The following is a 15,177-nucleotide window of genomic DNA, read 5'->3' as shown; positions in this document are numbered from 1 at the left end:
GCTGAAAGAAGTTGCTTATAGGCAAGAAAGTGAAGCATTACTTAAGTACCAGTTCCATGTGAAGTATAGTTGAGATTTTAAGTACATAAGGAGAGTGACTTTTAAATTGATTTTTGTATGTCAAATGCTGATACAATAGTACATAATAGTAAACACAGTAAAAATTTATACAAGGGATAAATGGAAAGAAAGAGGGAAGGGAAGGCAAGCAATATATTCTGGTTTTTACCAAATCTGATGTTTTATGGTTTTAAAAACTCAATTTCATTTTCAGTAGTAGTCTTTATAGTATCTAAAAACAAAGGTGTGTTTTCTTAATCATCTCTAGAGTCAAAGTACTAGTTCAATCCTGGATCCTATTGACAAATTCAACTGCTTTCAAGTGGATTAGGAAATTCTATCAATTTATCTTTTAAGACAGGTGCACTCAATTGATCATGGAACTCCACAGGTTATCTGTCATTTGGACCATTACCAGTTGTCCTTGGTACTGTACTTTGAATTTTTCCTAAACTTAATTTATATTTTTGTTATTTTATCACTGTTGATTATTTTGATGACACATTGTACAGTAAAATTGAATTAATTGTCAAAAAACTACATTAATATAGATCCCTGCATTTCATAAGACTTTACATTTTTTAGTATAGAGTTTTTAATATTTCACCTTTAAATATATTTCCTTGTGATTTCTAGTTTTAGACTATTTTTTTTTCTAGCATTTTTGATCTATTAATCACAAGTTGTTCAAGCACACTTTCTTTGTGTTTATCTACATAGTTGATAAAAATGTATAACAGGGCAAGGTTGAACACAAGCCTGGCGACTGGACACTAATGCCTGCTACAGGCAGCACCATAGCTTTTGCTCTTTATTTTTTGAGGGCGTGATCATTGAATAAATACCTGTACCTGTGGTATTAAGGATTATCCAGCAGAAAATGTTATCAAATGCACTGAATCAAGATGGCAACTAATGATTATTACTTTCCTTTGTCAAAATTAAACCTTTCATCAGGACAAAATTGTTAATTTTGTATGACTTGCTCTTCTTGAACCCTGTTGACTTTTTATGATCTCCATACTTATTCAAAATAGTTCAAAAATTGATTAGCAAGCATATTTATCAAAAATCAGTCCCATAATCAGTTATTAAAAATTTTAATGAGAGGTATCAAATGTACTAGCATATTGTTTTCAGAAGTATAAAATTACAAAAGAAATTGGTACTAAGAAAGGAACAAAAGTCGTGTGTGGAGCAGGAACAGATCGGATTAAATAACACTAACAATCAATTGTGTATAAAGTAGTGCCTTTTTTTGGTTAAATAAAGCTGAATCTTCCACTTAAAAGAGAGAGAGAGAGAGAGAGAGAGAGAGAGAGAGAGAGAGAGAGAGAGAGAGAAATATTTTGGATCCTTTTTCCTGATGCCACTCAATTCATTCTTTAAAATGAATGATGATGGATCTTGCCATCATATAATTTTTCAGAAAAAAAACATGCAAAAAATCAATACTTGATGACTCCAAAATTTTAAACACATTCTACATTTTATTAAATATAGGAGAAAATAGATTTCTTTCCACAATTTTTGTCTTTACTCTTCAAAATAAAATCTCAATGAATTAAAAATAATGTGAGTTTGGCAATTGGGATATTTGATTCTCTTCATGGCTTTAGCCTCTTTTCTATTCTTTATAAATTTATCAAGGCCAAACAACAGTACCAATATGATAACTTTTATTCCAGATGCTTAGAATCCAGGATGCATGTGCACATGCCTGGAAAGACGCGTGCGTGCGCGCATACACACAGACACACATACACACACACACACACACAAATGAAGAGATAGTTGCTGTTTCACTCTTTACATCTCCAAGTGTCTGAGCTATGACTTTATATGTCTTTGTTAAAATTTCAGTTTTACCCAGACGTAGTGGTGTACACCTCAGGAAGCTGGGGCAGGAGGATCACAAGTTCCAAATCAGCTTCATCAACTTAGTGAGACCCTAAGCAGCTTAACAAGATCCTGTCTCAAAATTAAAAAAAAAATGAAATAAAAAGTGGGGAGGTGAGGATGTGGCTCAGTTTTTAAGTGCCTCTAGGTTCAATCCCTGGTTTAAAAAAATCATTTTGAAAGATAATTATTGATATATATTATTTTATTTACAATTATAATTTACAAAAATTATTTTTGAATAGGAAATGCATGCGTATGAATCAAAACTGGATTCGACTGTCATTTACAGCTAAAAAGAACCAATAAAAATAATTCAAATTTATTTATTTATTTATTTATTTATATTATTGGTTGTTCAAAACATTACAAAGCTCTTGACATATCATATTTCATACATTTGATTCAAGTGGGTTATGAACTCCCATTTTTACCCTGTATACAGATTGCAGAATCACATCGGTTACACATCCACGTTTTTACATATTGCCATACTAGTGACTGTTGTATTCTGCTGCCTTTTCTATCCTCTACTATCCCCCCCTCCCCTCCCCTCCCCTCCCATGTTCTCTCTCTACCCCATCTACTGTAATTCATTTCTCTTCCATGTTTTGTATTTTTTCCCTTTCCCCTCACATCCTCTTATATGTAATTTTGTATAACAATGAGGGTCTCCTTCCATTTCCATGCAGTCAAATGAAATTTAAAGATACTTGGGCAATAGTGATTTTCATGCTGTCCTAGATCATGTTTTACTGAGAGTGACAGAAATTTGACAGCAACTGGCTTAATAAGAGTCCAGAAGTGACCAACGTAAGGCCAGTGTTATGGCTGCACTATTTACAGATTCCCAATATTCTTATACTTTACTGCATTGCTATCATTGTCATTTTACCTCATGGCTAAATAGATGCTTGAATTTTCACACTGTAGTCTGTGGGAAGGAGGAAAAGAATAATCAATGCAATACATATTTCTCTTCTTTTAAGAGTACCTCCCCAAAGTTGCACATATGACTTACATGTATTTACATCTCAGTGGCTCAAATCTAGTTAGTGGCTAACTTTCATGTGGTTGACATATGCATTTTTAATATCAAAATATTCTCTCCTTAAGAAATAGGAAAACAGATATGCAATAACTAGTGGCCTTTGCCATTATCTCTTGTCCTTGTTGCCCAGTTACCTAGTTCTTCTTAGAAACTCTTACTTATTTCTTTTGTATCACATAAGAAATGGTGTGTATAAATTTATAGATGGACCACAATTTATTTAACCACTCCCCTATTGATAAAAAGTTTGGTTGTAATGAAATTTCATTTAATTTTTAGCGAATATCTTTCTACACATATTATCTCACTCTTGTAAGAAACTGTAGTATATATTGATAGAAATTTGATTATTGGGACAAAGGAACATGCATTTTTAATTTTGGTAAGTACTAGCAAATTGTTTATCTTAAAATATGTACCAAATGTCACCATTGCTGGATAATGTAAGGTATTATTTGATATTTGTCTTATCAGACCCTTTTATTAACACAGTATATGATCAAAAATTTTAATCTTTGCCTTTGATAGATGAAACAAGAAGTCACAATTCTTTGCAGTTTTAATTTGTATTACTTTTAGTTTGAATGAGAATAATAATTTTCTAGTTGATAACTATGAGATTTTTGCCATATGAAAATATTTTATTTGTATATTATCTAACTTACCAATATTTCTGATTATGTCTTCTAGGATTCATGTTATTATTAGAAGCTCTCTCCTACTTTGAAATTATGGAAAAATTTTTGTATGTCTTCTAATACTTTTATAACTTTCTTTGTTTTTAATTTTTTAATTCTTTTGTTTTTTTTTAGAGAATGAGGAGTAAAAAACTTTCATGATTTTTTAAGCTGGCAGTCCAGTAGTCTCACCATTTTCCCAATGATTTTCCCCACATATTTGAGATATTATTGACATTATCACTAATATCTGGACTTTCTAGTCTTCTCTATTGATCTGTTTTACAACCTTTTATGAATACTAAACTTTTAAAATTATTAGTGCTTTATAATATGTTCAGAATATAATTAATTTCTGGACAATGGTCCCCAATTTTTTACTTTGTTATTTCTTTGCTGTTCCTCTCTTACCTATTTGATTTTAGAATGGGCTTTAGACATAGTAGAATGAATGTCTTCACATAATACATAGAAATGGGCTAGAAGGTCACTGTCATATAATTTAAAGACAGACTTAATAAGAAAGCTAAACCTGAGACAAACTGGAAAGTTCTCTGTGAATTATTACAATCTAAGAGTTTACATGTTCCCAAGGGTTTAAAAATTTAGATTTAACACCAAATATGAAGAAATTCAAAATTCCTTTCTTTTTTGTAAATTTTATTGTTAATTGACAACTAATGATTGTATAGATTTATGGGATACAATGTGATGTTATAACATACATAAATATATACATTGTGAAATGAATAAATAAGGCTAATAAATATATCTATCACTTCATATACTCATTATTTCTTTGTGATGTAAACATTTTTTAATACAACACAATTTACTCTTTTTGAGGCAAAATTTACATAAAATCAAATTCACTTATCATAAGGGACAATTCAATGATGTGTTAATAAATTTGGGGGATCCTGCAACCATCACCACAATCCAATTCCTACACACTTTTCAAACATTTTCATCATCCTAAACCAAAGAGCTTCCTCATGCCTGTTGCAATTAATCCCTCCTCCCATACCCAGCCTCAGGCAACTACTGAAATGTTTTTTGTCTCCATAGATTTGCCTGTTCTGAACATTTTATATAAATGGACTCATGCACTATGAAGTATTTTCATCTGACTTCTTTCCCTGAAACTTAGTGTAATGTTCTTCACATGCATCCATGTTATAGCATGTATGAGCATTTCACTCCTTTGTGACTGATGCATGGTGTCGTATTGTAGAGATACATTTTGTTTATCTATTCACCTGTTAGGTAGCTAGTCAGCTCAATACAAGTGGATGGGGAAGGACAATGAATGGCGGTAACTTTCAGGGAGGATGTCAGACATAAACAAAAACAGTTCATGTCCTCAGGACTGGCAATCACAGGGAACCTTATCAAAACAAACATAGAAAATGGAATTGGCATGTCAAACCTCCCTCCACCATAGTTAATGATAATTAGATCACGTCATACCTACACTTGTGACTAGGTTATTGCAACCCTCACAAAGAAAATTTGCTGAGGACTCAACAAAAAGGTAATAAACTGTTGAAGTGAGTATGAAAGAACAGGAAAAGAACAAAGTGACCCCCCAAATATCTATAAATCCCAGGGCCATGCCATCCCCCACAGAGGCAGCCATCAGTGCCTATACCTAATGTCTATACTCTCTTTCTAATAAATTCCTCTTCATTTCTCTGTGCAACTTGCTGAAAATTCTTCCTGTGGGATTGCAAGAACCAGTGGCCATAGACCCCCATGGCCATTTCAGCTCCATGGACAGGTCTCCTCTACAACACACCTGTCAATGTTTGTCAATTTTGTGCATTCTATTATGAACAATGCTCTTTTGAGCACAATTGTGCAAGACCCTTTGTGGATATGTTTCTTTTCCCTTAGATATATACCTGGGAGTATAATTGCTGAGTATTAGGTAATTCTATGTTTAACATTTAAAATGTATTCTCCAACTTTTTGGGGGTGGAGGCTACCAGGGATTAAATAGGGGACTCAACCACTGAGCTGAATCCCCAGCCCTATTTTGTATTTTATTTAGAGACAGGCTCCCACTGAGTTGCTTAGCACCTCACCATTGCTGAGGCTGGCTTTGAACTCTCCATCCTCCTGCCTCAGCCTCCAGAGCTGCTGGGATTATAGGTGTGCACCACTAAGCTCTTTTCCAACATTTTGAATGTGACTATAATCCTTGTACTGTTCAATAGATCACTAAAACTTATTCCTCTTGTCTAATGTAAATAATTTGGTATTCTTTGACCAACATCTCCCCTTTCTCCCTTCATCTTTATCCCCTCTGATAACCTTTCTACTCTCCACTTCTATGAGGTTGACTTTTTGAAATTCCAGTTGAATGGGAAACTATACAATATTTGTCTTTCTGTGCCTGGCTCATTTTACTTATATTTTACTCATATCCTCTAGGTTAATCTGTGCCCTTTATTCAAAGGTTGAATAGGATTCCATTATATATATAAACCACAATTTCTTTATCCATTTATCCATTGATGGGCACTTTGATTGATTCCATATCTTGGCACTTGTTGAACAATACTTCAATGAGAATGGAAATGCAGGCAATGATTTTATTTCCTTTGTACATACACACAGAAATGGGGTTGATGGATCATCTGGTAATTCTATTTTTAATTTTTTTGTGAAATCTCCATAATGTTTTCCAAGATGACTTTACTGTACTAATTTACATTCCATCATAATGTGCAAATATTCCCTTTTCTCCACATTCTTACCAACACTTATTATTGTTCACCTTTTTGATAATAACAGTTCAATAAGGATTAAGTGGTAGTCATGATAGTTTTAATTTTCATTTCCCTGGTGATTATTGATTTTGAGGATTTTATCAGATACCTGTTGGCATTTGTATATCTTCTATGTTTTCTTGCTACTGAGATTTTTTTAGTCCCTTATATATTTTAATATTAACCTCTCATTATATGTATAGTTGCACATCTGTATATATGTACATTTGTACATCTATTTTGTAGCTTGTCTCTTCATACTGTTGATTGTTTTCTCTGCTGTGCAGAAGATTTTGAGTTTAAAGAAATTCCACTTGTCTATTTTTGCTGTTTTGGCATGCATTTTTGAGGTGGTATCAGAAAATCATTGCCTAGATCAATGTTGTAAAGCTTTTTCTTATGTTTTCTCAACTAGTTTTATAGTTTCATGTATTATATTTTAGTTTTTAATTCAATTTGAATTGACTTTTGTATGTAGACTAAGCTAAGGCTTCAATTTCATTCTATTGTATTGGATATCTTATTTTTACCAACACTTTTGGCGCAAATCAATTTATTGGACTTTCTAATTTATTGCATTGACAGATGTGTTTTTATGCCAATGCCATGCTTTTTTGATTATGATAATTTTGTGGTTTATTTTGAAATTAGTGATTAATGCTTCCAACTTTGACTTTTTGCACAAGATTACTTTAGTTCAGAGTCTTTCATGGTTCCATGCCATGTACATCTTAGGATTGATCCTTTTTACTGTTTCTCAGGAAACTACGCTGTAATTTAGAAAAGGAATGCATTGAATTTGTAGACACTTTGTTAGTATAAAAAATTTAATAATATTATAATTCTTATTCTTATTCATGGGCTATCTTTCCATTCATTTGTATTTTCTTTCATTAGTGGCTTCTATTTTCAGTATTTCAATGTTTTTATTGTTTTCAGGACCTTTCTGTTCCTTGGTTAAATTTCCTCCTAAGCATTCCTCATTTTGGACACTATTATAAATGGAACTGTTTTCTTAATTCCCTTTCAAATACTTTATTATTGGCATTTAGAAATATTACTAAGTTTGTGTGTTATTATATTATGAAACTTTACCACATATTACTGTTCTGGTAGTTTGTATTTTTGGTGGAGTCTTTAAAGTTTTTTTGTATATCAGATCATGTCATCAGCAAACAAACAATTTCACCTCTTCCTTTCATATTTGTATATCAATTATCTCTTTATGTTTACTTTTTTTAAGAAAAGCAATTTAAGCAGCAACTAAGTGCTTCTGAGAACTCTGGTATTATAGTAAGAGGACTACAGAGAGCACTTTGGGCATTAGAATGATTGTTAGCAAAAAAAAAAAAAAACAGTAATAGGGTCAGGAAAGTAGAATTCTCTATAATCAAAAAATAGCTTACATATTTAGAAAGGCAATTTAAAAGAAACACATTATATATAAAATATATGTAGCACTCACAAGCAATATATTACATGTACAATGTATATAGCAATCCTGTAACTCAATATGTACAGCATCAAAACTATTATTATAATATGCATTTTTAGAAATTATTTTTACTCATCTTAATTAGGCTAGATGATTAAGAATTTTAATTGATCACAGTCTATAGGGTAACAAAGAATTGAATAAGCATGGAAATCGTGAGCTGTTTCTCAAGCCAAATCACATTATATAAGTATCACTTAAGTGTATCTTATCTTTACAAAGTATGTATGAAGATAGAAGTTTTATTTTGCAAGTAAGGTACTATACACTTAACCATTTTTAGTTCTGTGTGTAGAAGGTCTCAAACATTTTGTTATCTCTCCCAAGTAGAACTAAATTATAAGATATTTTGGGTTTTAGGTTTCTGTAATAGAATACAAGAAATTTTTTATGTATTCTGACAATAAATACATCCACCATGAGAAGAACTGGAAAGTGCCAGAATAAGATATTAATATCTTTGTTTATTCTTTCTTTAAAGAAGACATTCTGGTTTTGCATTGAAAAATCTATTTTAATTAGATTTTTTTTCAAGTTTTGTAACTGAATTTGCTGCACACCATGTTTTAAAAAGCCAATTCAGATAAGAAATTTAGTGTCATCATTTAGATGTGCCATTTTCTCCTGCAACAAGAAATTTAATGACAGCAATATACTTTAAACATTTTCTGAAAACACACTTTTTCTTTTAATCTATACACAAACTCAATTAATGTTCAGGTCAGTAAGTGGAAAGGCATTTATAGAATCAATCATTTTGGGTTAAGGAGTAGACACCCTGCAAGCTTACTAATGGAATGGAAATAATGCCTGGAACCTCTCCAAACAGTAACAGTCTCAATGGAGCAATTAAATATGTATGAAGAATGTTTGCTGAGAAGTTCAAACACATCAACCTGGGGTTTATATTTTTGGTTTAATTTATTCAGCATCTTTCAGTGAGCTGATGCTTGATGGGCTAAAAACATTTCTGAGCCCTGCATCTACTGCATCCTACACAGAGCTTTGACTGACAGTCACTCAGAAGCAGTGGTTATTTTTAATCATCTCAAGAAGTACAAGCAGAGGAGGGAGAATGGGAGTTGGGATTAGCATTCAGCTACCCAACACTACCTCATTGATAAATTTGCCACTATTAGAGTATGTGAGACAATCTTCAGCCCATTTAATGGAAAGTATCAGCATTAGCTAAACCCCCATTTCTGTTCATAACAGTGGTATTTAGACCTTCCAATTACTATTCACTTATGTTATTACTTCAATCTGTATTTTCTGGTCATTACTTTTCTCTCTCATATAGAGAAATCTGTATAGTAGTGACTAGCTGCACTTTATACTACTAGTGAGTAATGGAGCTATTACAATATTACTGATTAAATCAATACTAAAAATGTTTGGGGAGAAAAGCTACAGGAGGAGAATGCCACATATTCTTACATACTTTAGTACTCTTAAATAACAGAAGAAAAATATTTAGCATAGGGGAAGAGTGTGGGTTTTCATTATTTTCTTGGGGTTTGCATTCAGATGTATGTGGTATATGGGTTAAAATCTCATTCTATAAGTTTGCTCATTCATTATTCTAGGCTGAAGTCTGCACCAAATAGAATTAGCAAGTGACTGGAATTCATACAATGAGCAAAGAAATCTACATAGTGTCAAGATTTGGAGATGGTTCTCTGGGATGGTACATGTCCTGACACTTTGGCATTATAGATTATCTCATCCTAGAAAGCATTTGTAGAAATGAGGGCTGGTACTCCAGAGTGAATGACATCTCTGATGGATGCACTACCAAGCCCATGCATTCATCTCTGAAATAGATTTACAACATTATTAAAGGAAAAAAAGTGAAGCATCACCATAATTTAACTGGATATAAAATGAAAACAGGTCTTCTAAAATGGAAACCTGAAATCCCAGGGAAGCATTTAAAAGGTGGTTACTGACAGATCTGCCATAGCCAATTTATGAGCTGTGAAAGCTCAGCGCTTTCAAAGCTTCTTTCAGGACACTGGTGTTTAAGGTCTCTAAGGCCATCAGTTGAATGCTTTTCTTATACTGAGAGAATCCTCAAGGTTGGCTATAAGATGATAGGTTCATCTCCCTTGAGAACCAGCATTTAATCATCTGCAATAGCAACATGAGGCAAGTGTAGTTTGGCCACATCCTTGATCACTGAGGACACATTTTACAGCTTGTTCCTTTATATGTAATATGGATTTTAAACAGCTATATATTGAATTAATTTATACCATAGGCCACAGAATAATTGGATAGACCAAATAATCTTATTAACTGACCTTGAATCTACCAACACTGCTAACTAGTCTTTTAGTCAGTGCCTGTGTACCCTGGTGGTCAAAGACAATATTTGAGATCATTCACCTCGGCAGAAGTCAAGCACGAATTGCAGAGGTTATAAACAAGTAGGTCACAAATTTAAAATACTCAGCATGTACTTCTTAAAAGGGATTAGAGCAGGTCACCTTCTGAAATCTTTACTTAGTGCTAATTCCTTACTCAGAGATCAACCCACCCCATCCTTACTACTTCCTGCATCCAACTTAATTACCTACATCGGGAAAAACAGACTTCTTAGCATAATGTTCAAGGCTTTACAGCATTTGCTTCATCCTCTCTTTTTGCCTTTTTCCTATCTCTTGACCTATCTATACTTTAGTTTATCCACACACTACTCACAGTGTCACCAGCTTGCCAGGTGTCTCCTCCCTGGTGTCGTGGCATTTCTGTATCCTCCTCCCTTCTACTAGTGTTGGTCTAATTTTGGGGGCCAACAGAGGTGAGGCTGCTGAGAGCCAGGCTGAGTCTGTATGGCCCCTGGCATTTTGCCAACAGTATTGATTGACAGGCGCCTCTGCCTGTCCGCCTCTGCCGCAACTTTTGAGTTCTCGCACTATTTTGGAGTTCTCGTGGGGATTTCCGGGGATTCCCCGAGAGTTCCTATTGGTTGGGGAAGTGCAGGAGGAGGGATTTCCGGGAGAGATAGTTCCGGCTGGGGGTTCCTGGACAAGCCTCGTGGCGCGTTTGGGAGGATTCCCCGGGAGCTGTGTGAAGTGTTTTCCTGCAGTTTAAAAATAAAGTTTGTTCCTGCTTCAGTGGCTCGTGATTTGTGCCCAACCAGACTGCGGCATTTGGTGGCCCGTACGGGGAACATCTGAAGCTTCGGGGTAAGTGAAATTACTTGCCCCTAAGGGAAGGCGAGAGAATGGGTGACCATTTTAAAAAACAATGTGTTCTTGTTTTGATTTGTTTTGTGTTTGTTTCAAGCTGCCTATCCCTAGAATTTTCTCAGGCAGATTGGGAAAAATGGTTGGCTCAAGGTTTGAAGTTGTTCACCCCTGAGGAAGAGATAGAAATAGACCACAAATGCACATATCAAGAAAATAGGAAAATTGATACAACAATTTTTTGTTCCGTTTTTGTTTCATTCTGTTTCGGTTTTGTTTTGTGCTATCTTATTGGGTTGCGTTATCTTTATAACAGATTAGAAATTAGTAAAAAACAAACTGAAAGAGTGTTAAGTAAATTGTTAGAGGTTCAGACCATGGAGAAAGACATTTTAGATCAAGCAAAAGAGAAGGTCTCTCAAGCTAGTCAGACAGAGGAAGAAAATTTAAAGGAAGAAAGCTTAGAGGAGAAACAGCTATTAGGGAAAAAGCTACAACAGGAGGCTGCTACTAACACCGTTCTATCATCAGAGGGCATAATTCAACCAACAGCTCCCCCTATGGAGATAGCTGAGTGGCCCTCAAACCCCGTAGTTGATAGATGGGATCCTGAGACAGGACCTCAAAGATTAGCATGCCCTGTACTTGAGCAGGCAGGAGGGCAGCGAATTCACCGTGCTTTAGATTTCAAAACAGTGAAGCAGTTAAAGGAGGCTGTAACAACCTATGGTCCTCAAGCACCGTTCACTGTAAGCATGGTCGAATCCATTACCAACTTGGACATGACACCAGCAGATTGGGCTAGTATGTGTAAATCTGTGCTAAATGGAGGACAATATTTGTTATGGAAGGTTGCCAATGAGGAATTTTGCAGGGAGACAGCTAGGCGAAATGCAGCAGCCGGTTACCCTCAAAGAAATCTAGATATGTTGTTAGGAAAAGGACCTTATGAGGGTCAACGGCAACAAATTGAATATGATCCTGGCGTATACGCACAAATTGCTGTAGATGCGGTTAGGGCATGGAAAACTTTACAGGGGCATGGAGGTTTACAAGGTCAATTATCTAAGGTAATACAAGGAACTAATGAACCTTATGCTGAATTTGTAGATAGGCTTATTCAAGCAGCTTCCAGAATTTTTGGGGATACAGAACAGGCAATGCCATTTATAAAACAACTGGCTTATGACCAAGCAAATCGTTGTTGCAGAGAGGTCATTAGACCATGGAGACATGAAGATTTAAACACATATATTAAATTATGTAGAGACATTAATGAACAAGGGCAAGTCTTAGCAGCAGTACAACAGGCTTTAGATGCCAGGCCAAAAACATGCTATAATTGTGATCAAACAGGACATTTTAAAAGGAGTTGCCCCATAGGAGGAGGGTTTAACAAAGCTAGATATCAAACGAATAGAATACCGGGTATTTGCCCACGATGCCGTAGAGGGAAACATTGGGCTAATGAATGCCGTTCTCAAACCACCATAGAGGGTATTCCGTTATCAAAAAACAGACAAGGACCAAGTGTTTACCCACGATATCGTGGAGAAAGGCATCGAGCTCCATAGCCAAAAAACGGACAGGGGGGCCCAATGCTCCGGGGCCCACGACCACAAATGTACGGGGCACTGGAGGAACCCAGAAACACCGTGGAGGAACCCAGCAATACCATCAGGGTAGTGCCCAGGACACATTATCCATCAGATCTCTCATCAGACGAACCAGAGGGAGCGCAGGGTTGGACATCTGCGCCTCCGCCAGAGCAGTACTAACTCCAGAGATGGGAGTTCAAATCATTCCCACAGGAGTAAAAGGACCTCTTCCCCAAGGAACAGTAGGCTTATTGTTAGGACGCAGTTCTTCTACGCTAAAAGGACTTATGATAAGTCCCGGGGTAATTGATCCCGATTATGAAGGTGAAATAAAAATTATAGCTAGTTCTCCAAAGGGTATATCAGTAATTTCACCAGGAGATAGAATAGCACAGTTATTAATAATACCCAGCCTACATGATAAATTTTCCAGTAGTACTATAGAAAGAGGTTCCAGGGGATTAGGCTCCACAGGTGTAGATTGGGCTATGCTGTCTTTAAATTTAGATTCTCGCCCCATGCTAAAACTAAATATTCAAGGACATGAATTTAATGGGCTACTGGATACAGGTGCAGACCTTAGCATCATATCTCGTCAAGAATGGCCAAAACATTGGCCGTTACAACAAGCCACTCAAACGCTTCAAGGCCTAGGAGTGGCAACTAATCCCCATAGAAGTGCAATGGTATTAGATTGGAAGGATCCTGAAGGATGTGAAGGAACTATATAGCCATATGTATTGGATCATCTTCCTATAAATTTATGGGGACGAGATGTCCTAGATCAATTAGGTTTGACATTAACAAATAACATCAATCCAAATGCGCCCACTATTAGGGCTAGACAAGGTTTCAGGAAAGAAAAAAGATTAGGAGAACAAGGCATAGCAGCACCCATTCAAATAGATCAGGGAATAAATAGACATGGACTGGGTTTTCAGAAGGGGTCACTGAGGCAATAAAAATTACTTGGAAATCAGATAGACCAGTATGGGTTCCTCAGTGGCCCCTGACTAAAGAAAAGATACAAGCAGCCCATGACCTGGTCAAACAACAATTAGCGGAGGGACATATACAACCTTCTGTATCTCCTTACAATACTCCCATTTTTGTCATTAAAAAGAAATCTGGTAAATGGAGATTATTGCAAGATTTAAGAGCCATTAATAATGAGATGGTTATTATGGGACCTGCTCAATCGGGGATTCCTCAATTGTCTGCTTTGCCAAAAACCTGGTACGTTTTAGCTATAGATATTAAAGATTGTTTTTTTTCAATTCCAATTCATCCTGAGGATAGTCCATATTTTGCATTTACTATCCCTGCACTGAATCATGAAGGTCCTGATCAGAGATATGAATGGAAAGTACTCCCTCAAGGGATGGCTAACAGCCCAACTATGTGTCAAATTTATGTTAACAAAGCAATCCAGCCACTTAGAAATCAAAATCCTAAACTACAAATATTTCACTATATGGATGATGTATTGTTAGCACACAAAGATAAAAACACATTGCTAGAATGTTATGCCACACTTACAAATTTATTAAAAAATTATAATCTAGAGATAGCAATAGATAAAGTACAATTAAATTTTCCAATTAATTATTTAGGAGTTCTATTATCCTCAACCATGGTCCGTCCACCAAAAATTCAAATACGAGTAGATCAACTCAAATCACTTAACGACTTTCAAAAGTTATTAGGAGACATAAATTGGATAAGGCCTTATCTAGGCATACCAACAGGAGAGTTGGGACCTTTATTTGATATCCTAAAAGGTCCATCAGATCCAAATTCACCCCGCATGTTAACGCCTGAAGCAAGAAAGGCATTAAAAATTATTGAAACATATATGGAAAATATGCATTTGGATAGAATTGATATAACTTTGCCTTTATTATTTATTGTACTACCAACAAAAAATATTCCTACAGGAGTATTTTGGCAAGAAGGTCCATTATTGTGGATACATTTATCTTATTCTCCTAACACTATTCTTACTAGGTATCCTGAGGCTGTAGGACAATTAATACTCAAAGGAATAAAAGCAGCAAAGGGAGTGTTTGGAATTTCTCCCAATAAAATTATTACTCCATATACTATGGATCAAATTGATGAGTTAGCTAATGAGTTAAATACTTGGGCAATAATCATGTGTAAATCTAATGTTTCATTTGATAATCACTTACCATCTAATCCTTTGTTGTCTTTTTGGTCTTCGCATCCTGTAGTTTTTCCAAAAATGACAAGAAAAACCCCTATCATGAATGCTCCAAATGTATTCACTGATGGGTCAAATAATGGTACAGCAGCAGTAGTTACCCCTGATCAAACTTTTACATTTTTAGTACCCAAACAATCAGCTCAAAAGGTAGAGCTTAATGCAGTTTTACAAGCTTTTGTGATGTTTAAAGATTCTGTATTTAATT

The 15,177-nt window shown here is 35.2% G+C and overlaps 1 protein-coding gene across 1 annotated transcript in view; it reads left to right on the top strand.

Annotated features, from left to right (window-relative positions):
* Positions 1-15,177, top strand: part of Tmem117 (transmembrane protein 117) — a 484,704-nt gene that overhangs the window by 347,292 nt on the left and 122,235 nt on the right. The gene's annotated exons all lie outside the window — the stretch shown is intronic.

Source organism: Marmota flaviventris, chromosome 3 (genome assembly GCF_047511675.1).
Source record: "Marmota flaviventris isolate mMarFla1 chromosome 3, mMarFla1.hap1, whole genome shotgun sequence".
NCBI classification, from domain to species: Eukaryota; Metazoa; Chordata; class Mammalia; order Rodentia; family Sciuridae; genus Marmota; species Marmota flaviventris.
This window is presented reverse-complemented; position numbering and strand designations above follow the sequence as displayed.